The sequence below is a fragment of the Lactuca serriola genome, chromosome 4 (assembly GCF_051521515.1).
Source record: "Lactuca serriola cultivar US96UC23 chromosome 4, Lser_US96UC23_V15, whole genome shotgun sequence".
Taxonomy (NCBI): Eukaryota; Viridiplantae; Streptophyta; class Magnoliopsida; order Asterales; family Asteraceae; genus Lactuca; species Lactuca serriola.
The window spans coordinates 23,109,193-23,117,302 of NC_136411.1; the positions used below are offsets into that span (position 1 = coordinate 23,109,193).

Genomic DNA, 8,110 nt, shown 5'->3' on the forward strand with positions numbered 1-8,110 from the left:
ACATTTTTGCGTATCATAATTTTAAATGTTTAAAAAAATATATTTTTTTATAGATTTACTAATTTTCAAATTAAATTTGCATTTAATGCCTCATAATAGAAAATAAAATATCATATACAAAAAATATAATCCATTTCATAAAATTTAATGTCATACAAAATATCATATACAAAAAAGAGAATCCATTGCATAATATTTTATTACAAATTTGACATTTTTTTTGTTTCCTTACTTTGACAATTTGTGTTACTGCTGATTCCAGAGCCAATCCGCGACTGCATTCCAGAGCTGATTCAGTGGAAAGAGCATCCAAGACTCCGTCACTTGAAATTACAAGCTGCCTACAAGCAGAAGATAGCTGAAGATCATGAATAAATAAAAGTTTTTAATAAAAAGAGGAATAAATTGAGTTTAATTACTAAACTAACCTTCACTTGTTTGACATGAGGAACTGGAATAATGAACTCCCCAACATCTCTATCTCCAATAGATCTTGAAAGACATAACCCACCTCGCCAACATTTTAAAGGACCAAGAAACTTACATGGACTGCTGACCACCAGTTTCTTGCATCATCCGAGTATATATGTACTCATCAACTCTCTGTTTGTTTTCCTTATTGAGCCACCTAATGCTGCATCAATTAGTAAATAAATCCATTGTGTTAGAAATATCCTAAAAACCTATAAGTAATGTACCTTCAAAAGTAATATTATCAATCTGGACATGATTATTAATGGTAATAGAAAATGGAGCCACGTTTAATGTTGGAATTGATGATATACTTGGCTTTGTAGATGATTCCACAAAATTATCCTAAAAATATATCACAATCAGAATGCTGATTTTTATACTAAAAGATATTTCTATAAAAAAGTGTATGGTTTCATAAGTATACCTTCTTATGAATTGAGAATGCCTAGCATCCCAAATCCTACATGATTCATCATCAGACAACCTAAACAAAAAAATCAAAAATCAAAATCAAAATAGTATGCATAAGAATAACATCATAGAAAGCTACAGATAATATCCACTATGTTCAAATCATAGGGGAATCAGTCAGCAACTAATGGGTGTTTGGATGTGAATCTTTATGGGTTTGGTTTACATATGATTAATTTTATGAAATAAGGGCAGAGAAGTAATTTTACTCCACCTTTTGAGTTTTGATAGATGTGCTAATGTAAGTAATCACAATCAATAAAAACAAAATAAATAGAAATCAGTATACCAACTAATATAGAAAGTCAAGAAAACGAAGCTTTCCCTATCAACTCCTAACTTCTTACAAATTTACCCTCAGCTTTTTTCCTTTCATATCTTTTTTTTTCTAATATCCAGACAAAACTTAATAAAGAAAAAGAAGGAAAATAGACAAGGATTTAAATTTTAAGGGCACAAAAAGTTAAAATTAAACCTTCTGTTTGGTAACGTTTTTAATGCATTTGGCACAAAATCTCTATATAATCCAGCAACACCATCACGAGCAATAATACCTACACCTAAAAAAACATATTAAGGAATTTTAGTTTAAAACAATAAATAAATAAAAAAATAAAAAATATATATGAAAAAAGAGAGAGAAATCTTACAAAAAAAAGTTTCTGCCCTTATAGAGTTTCTGCAAAATCTCAACATCAATTTATAATGCAATAATCATAAAATAAAAAATAAATAAATAAATAAATAAATAAAAATAAAAATAAATAAAAAAATAAAAAAAAATCTTGCCCTTATTTTTACAAGGGCAAGTTGGTTACAAAAGGTTACCCTTGTGAAATGTTTTCAACAAGTTCTGCAGTTATAACTCCAACTGTTAAACACCACATTAATAGATACAAAAGGGTACAAGTATTTTATATTTACTTACATTTACAGAATCACGTAGTGAACGAAATGCTTCAGAAGGCAATTCTTCAAAATCTCTTTGCACATGTTACAATATCTGGATTTAAGTAAATAGTTATGTCCTATGATGTTATAAGAACTGCCTCGAACAACAGCCATTACAACTGGATTTTGAAGAAAAACAACACTTGTTAAGTATATAAACAAGCATTGAAACCCTAAATCCATATTCCATCAAGACATTTTTCTGTGATTATCCGAGTTCTTAGTTTGTATTCAACTACAATTAATTAAATTAGAATTATTAATATTAAAACCTTATCTAAGAAATTGGAATAAAAACTACCTATTAGTTCACAAATCATTAAGCGTCATCAACAATATCATCAATGTTTCAACTTCTCATTCATATTGTACAGAATAGAATTGATGAATTTTTTTTTGGTATGGGGGAGGGGAAAAAAGGTAAATTGTCACTAATTAAGTGGACCCGGAAACCGTGTCATCATTTGCAAGCTTTTTATCAACGACATCAGCTCAAGAAGAATAACTCTTTTTTAAGGATGTGAAATTGGACTTTACAGATTTCTCTTCTGTTTTAATGTTTGATCCACTTAAAAAAGATGCATCAGATGGAGCACCTTCTCCTGATAGCTGAAAAATCAAACCCAAAACAACATCAGTAAAAGGGCATTTTCGGTATTTCGCTAAAAAAAGAACTCACCTTGACAGATGTTTCTTATTTGCCTTAGTTTGTGCAGTGTGGTGATACGCATGCAACTTAGCCACCAAATCAGTCGCATCCTTTGCAGCATTCACAACAAGAACCTGAGCATTATCAAAAAATAAAATTATCACCATTCATAAGAAATTAAATTATATATTTTTCAAATTTTAATAATAATAATAAAAACCTTTGGAATTATCAACAATGACTCGGCAAATTCTGCAATCGCCAGCTGCTTGCGGGACCCCCAAAGTTGTAGCAAGGTACTCTAAATACACAAATAAAGCAGCCTCAACTGCACCCCCTCCTGCAACCACCTAAAAACAACAATAATATAAATTATCAATCAATAAATAAAATTAAAAATTAATATTTTCTTTTTTTCTTACTGTATTGGATTCGAGGGTTCTTTTGACAATACATAAAGCATCATGTAACGCCCTATCCATTTCATCAAGCATGAAGTCATTAGTACCTCTCAGAATTATCGACACCTGTTCAAATTGTCACAAAATTAATTACTTTTATATTAAAAAAATAAAGAAATATTAAATCACATACAGCCCCTGTTGTTTTAGTTCCTTTGATGAGTATGACATCATCATCTGCAATTCGCTCCTCCACTACTTCATCTGCATATCCAAAGATACAAGGTGATAGTGACGCAAATTTGAAAGCATCTCAACTTCTGCCCAGAACTCTGTTGCACCTTGAATGGACATAGAATCCAACCGTTTAAAGGCAGCAACAATAACACTTGATCCATTGATAATGTTACCTTTGTAAACTTTTCCAAACCCTCAATTCCCTTAGTAGAAGACATAGTTTTTGATGCAGAACAAGGGGAAGTTGAAGCAGATTTTGAAAATTGTCGTTTAGTATATGGTAATTTCTTCCTGGAAAGAGAAATGGATCCATCGTGTGTGATCAGACATTTGTATTTAAATTGTTTTTAAATCAACTAAACGCTGAAGTGGATCCAAAACAACAACTTAAGTTTTATCACCTAAATGGACAATGGGACAACGGAGATATAAGCGATGAAGAAATTATGTTTTATCCATCATATATAAAGAGCACCCAAATACTCTTCAGCTAAGTCCTTTGCATCATCAATCCCACGGTTGTTCCGAATAAAATCAGCTTTACTCATCTTACATATAAACAAACCAAAGCATCAAAATCAGAAAAAAATGAATATATAAACTAGGAATAAATACAATATTGAAATCCCGACCTTATCTTTGACCATGCTGTTCTGGGCATCTGTATTGAGCAAAATCACATAATATGATCTCGAGTCACCAACATCTTCGTCTAAGTTTCCAAAAGTCTTCCTATGTTTACAGTCTCCCTATTTTAACATTGGGATGAACACATAAATTAATACAGGTTTGCACACACTTACACACTTAGACACACTCACATATCTTTGAAATAAGATCTAATTATGACCTTATATCTATTTATTTTTATTTTTAGGGTTATAATATTAGTTTTCTTATCACTAATTAGCACTAGTTTTCAACAGGTATGAAACTCAGCAGCATATCTTACTACTTACTAGCTAGCTTAGCTTGGAGGAGGTGTTCTTATCCCAAACATTTCTGATACCAAAATTTATTATCATATACATATATGGTAGCTTGTTCATCAAGATAGATAGTTGAGCAACTAAGTGTTCTGAAATCTGGAAATTTAAAAAGCAAACAACGATTGTACTCATTGATATTCACACAACATTATCTTACAAATCAAACATGTGAATGGATGTTCAAAGCATGGCTACCAACCCATTTAAAACCGACTTGGTGGCAATCGTCTCTTTCACATGGCCCTCCTTCACATCTGACTCACAAGCTCTAGGACTAGGAGGAACATCCACTGCAGGAGAGCAGTTAAAGAACCCATGTGGCTGCAAAACCAAAACATTTATATATATATTTTTTAGTTTTTTGTAAATAAAATAAACATACATAACCAATTAAAAACATACGTACCTGAAGCATAAACCCAATCCGTTCCACTGGCATCACAGACCAATCTTCCAACCTAGGAACATGAGTTATCCCAAATACATACCTGCAAATTTTCATATAAGAAAATATTGTACGAAAAGCATGCACAACCTGATTAAAAAAACAAGGAAATATACTTAGTCACCAGAGAACAATGTCGGTTTCTTCAAGAGATCGATTTTGCTGGACCCATGAAGCCAGACCTTCACCAACACATGAGTTTTGGTTGGGAAATTCTCCTCCGGGGAAATCCTCACCACAAGCATACGGTGTGATCCATAGATTATGTTTTAAAAAGGCAACCCTTCTTACGAACTTGGCTTCTGAACCTGCTAAAGGCAAGCAGTTTACCGGATGTAAAAAGTCTTCAGCAAGTACTTCTCAGTATCAGGAAACCATGGAAAAACGTTTTTTTTATATTTGTTTATTAAATTTTTCTTCCAATACGTTTTTCAAAAAACATGAAGGAAGATGCTTTTGATACGTTTATTTTAAAGACACTAACAATTCTTATTTCGATTCTAGAATTGTTTAATTTAAGTCAGGCATTTCATCGAATGGCTAGAATGCATAAATTTTCTTTATGAATAGATGAGAATCAGAGCATGGAAAATGAAATTAAACCAAATCGATGAGAGGATTGTATAAAGTAATGTAACAGATCTATTCTTACCTTGGAGTCGATGCCTATCCAGAGAAAGGTTAGAAGGCTAGTGAACAATGTTAAAGAATCTCAATAGATGTCGAACCCTAAAATGCTAAAGAACATGTTAAACTCTAGAATGGTCACGAATGGTTGAAGAGATATGATGTAGGAGGTAAGATGTTGAGATATGGATTAAGCTTGTAGAACCCTAGATGGAATCACCGATTCTTAGTGACTCTTCTGTAAGTGAAAGCTATGGCAGCCGCACCTCACACACAATGTGTGTGTGTGCCTTTTTCCTCCTCTTTTATGTTCTATGTGTCTTTGTTCCTAACTCGCAAAGAAATGGAGAGAAATCATCAACTCTTATGCAAGTGAAATTTGTGTCTTGTTTTGTCCTTCGATCGTGAGAGAGAAAAATGGAGAGAAATTAAGATAGCTAGGGTTGCAGATGATCGTGAGAGAGAAATGGAGAGAAATTCAAGCGGGTTTTCAAAATTTTGGGAATTTCATTTCCCCGTATCTATTAAACGCGCCTTTCATTAATAATATAAAGCGACACTTATAGAGGGCACACATTTAAGATACAACGCCCTCCGTGTTTTTAATTTTTTTTTTCTGTTGACACTAATTTAAGGGCACGGAATAATGCGTGACCTAAATCCTTAAATTTTTTTAATAGATGACACTTTTTTAATATCACTCTCTTTTACGTAACATAAATCATTGAGTGTCGTAATTAGCGCATCGTAAAAGGGTCTTTTTCTTGTAGTGTTGAAAGACTAGAAACTGGAACTGCTACTTTTGAATGTGCCGGAAGATAAGACTAAGAACATCGACTTGTGAAATCCGGTGCAAATGATTGCAAACTAATGCAATGTATAATGACCATGACGTGAGAAACTGTCGACCACGTCGAGTCGTCGAATGAGGAAAAATCTAAATTCCGAATAATAATGTGGCCACGACGTGGTAAGTGGTGGCCATGTCGTGGTATCTAGAATGACAGCCTCCTCTCACGATGAAAGACTCCCCATGACATAGGAAAGTTTCAAGCATGTCGTGGCAGTCGGGATGATACTTCTGCTTCGCGTCAAAATAAAACTTCATGGTGTGGGAACAACTCTTCCATGCCATAGGAATCAGTGTATAGTTAGAAACACCATTCTTTGAAATAATAATCCCTCCAAACATCGCGTGCACTTTTCACTTATTAAAATTTGTGGCTCTCGATTGTCAACTTCAAACTCTCACACAACTTTTTCTCTTGTGATAAAACATGAGTCGGTCCTAGCGGCTGAACATACTGCCAACTTTCTAAGGGTGAAAATTCTGCAAAAATCTAAAAGATCAAAGAGAAGCAACATGGAAAACAAAATTTCATAAACCAAAAATAAATAAAACTTCCTAAATTAAGCAAACTAAATACACACCAAAATAAATATATAACTAAGACTAAGTCTAATAAACCAAAAATAAAATAAAAAGGATAACTCGGTCACTCATCATCATCGTCGTCATGTTGTTGCGTCCCAAATGTGCTTGCTCCATCACCCCTCTATCCATATGGTGGAGGAAAGGGAACTGGATGATGATATCCATGTGAAGCAAAAAAGTCCAGTCAATGCCCACTCAAACCAGTGTTGCCTCGTCTCGACATAATCAAACCGGTCATCCATATGCAGATAAAGGACATACATTTGTTGATATAAGTAACTAAGATTAGTCTCCTGCTATGGTCCCTGTTGGGCTCCTCGTAGAGCAGGTATATGCCACCCTCTACTCTCATGCTCTGGCTCAGATACACCCTCCTCATCAGCCACATGATTCGGTCGTATCCGTAAAATACGATCCTTACCACGCTCAAGTACCCTCATCGACTCCAACAACTGTAAAATCATCAACCTCGCATCATAAAACACCATCGATCTCGTGATATCTCTTGCTAATAATAAATAATATCTAGCTAAATGCGTGACAAAGTACCCATCACAAATTGGGTTATCCTCACGAATCCCCCTGACCCTCCTGCCCATATAAGTAGCTAAAGCAATTAGGAGGTTCAAGTGCCTCCCTAGTGTAACAAGGGTCCACAGGAAAAACAAATATGTATAAGGCACTCTATCACTGTTCTTATGATGGGTGACAGACATAGAAATCAAGTGATGTAATAACCTATAAATGGTGGATCGAATCATATTCCCTCTAGCAGTGGATGGTATGTACACTTTCCCTGTAATCTCAGCCCAAAAATGTATTTTCATTGTAGTCAACAGGATCCCATAACACAATCTGCAAGGAATGTCGGAAAGTGGACATTCCTTGTCTCATCCGAAGTATAAACTCTCACTCTAGTGGAAAGCTCATTCGCACTGCACTCCCTACTCACTCCACCAATTCGAAAGGAAAAGACTGCCCTGTCATCGGGGGTCTTCCTAGGAAGAATAAAACTCCATCAAAACTTCCCAGTAAATAGGTTCATGTATCCTGAACAATCTCTCCCAACCGCGACATACAGACAAAGACACACCACTCGCATCCAAGTGGGTGTATTGCAAAAAATTCCTGATATCATCAACTCCAGTTTGGGATGCCAATCCCCAATCGAATGAAGGTGTGATGTCAATTTCTTTGGTGATCAGTAAACTAAGTTTGTTTAGATATCTACCACGAGTTCCATCATTTAAACTTTGTGGGAATTGCAAAAATCGACGATCGGTTATTTCCTCGGGGTGGTTTCTCATTGATTTCCTCTGGCCATAATCTATAAAAATTAAGCACAAAACAAAAAACCACCACAAAAATAGTATGAAAAAGAATTAGAAAAAATGCATGAATTGGGCAATGTCTTACGTTGGGCGTACATCC

At 34.4% G+C, this 8,110-nt stretch overlaps 1 long non-coding RNA gene across 1 annotated transcript; it reads right to left on the reverse strand.

Annotated features, from left to right (window-relative positions):
* Positions 1–2,783: 2,783 nt before the first annotated feature.
* Positions 2,784–3,409, reverse strand: LOC145099995 (uncharacterized). Its single transcript, XR_013704751.1, has 3 exons — positions 3,140–3,409; positions 2,968–3,072; positions 2,784–2,895 (listed from the first exon to the last, which is right to left on the reverse strand). It is a non-coding gene; the product is annotated as an uncharacterized LOC145099995 (long non-coding RNA).
* Between the last annotated feature and the right edge of the window lie 4,701 nt (positions 3,410–8,110).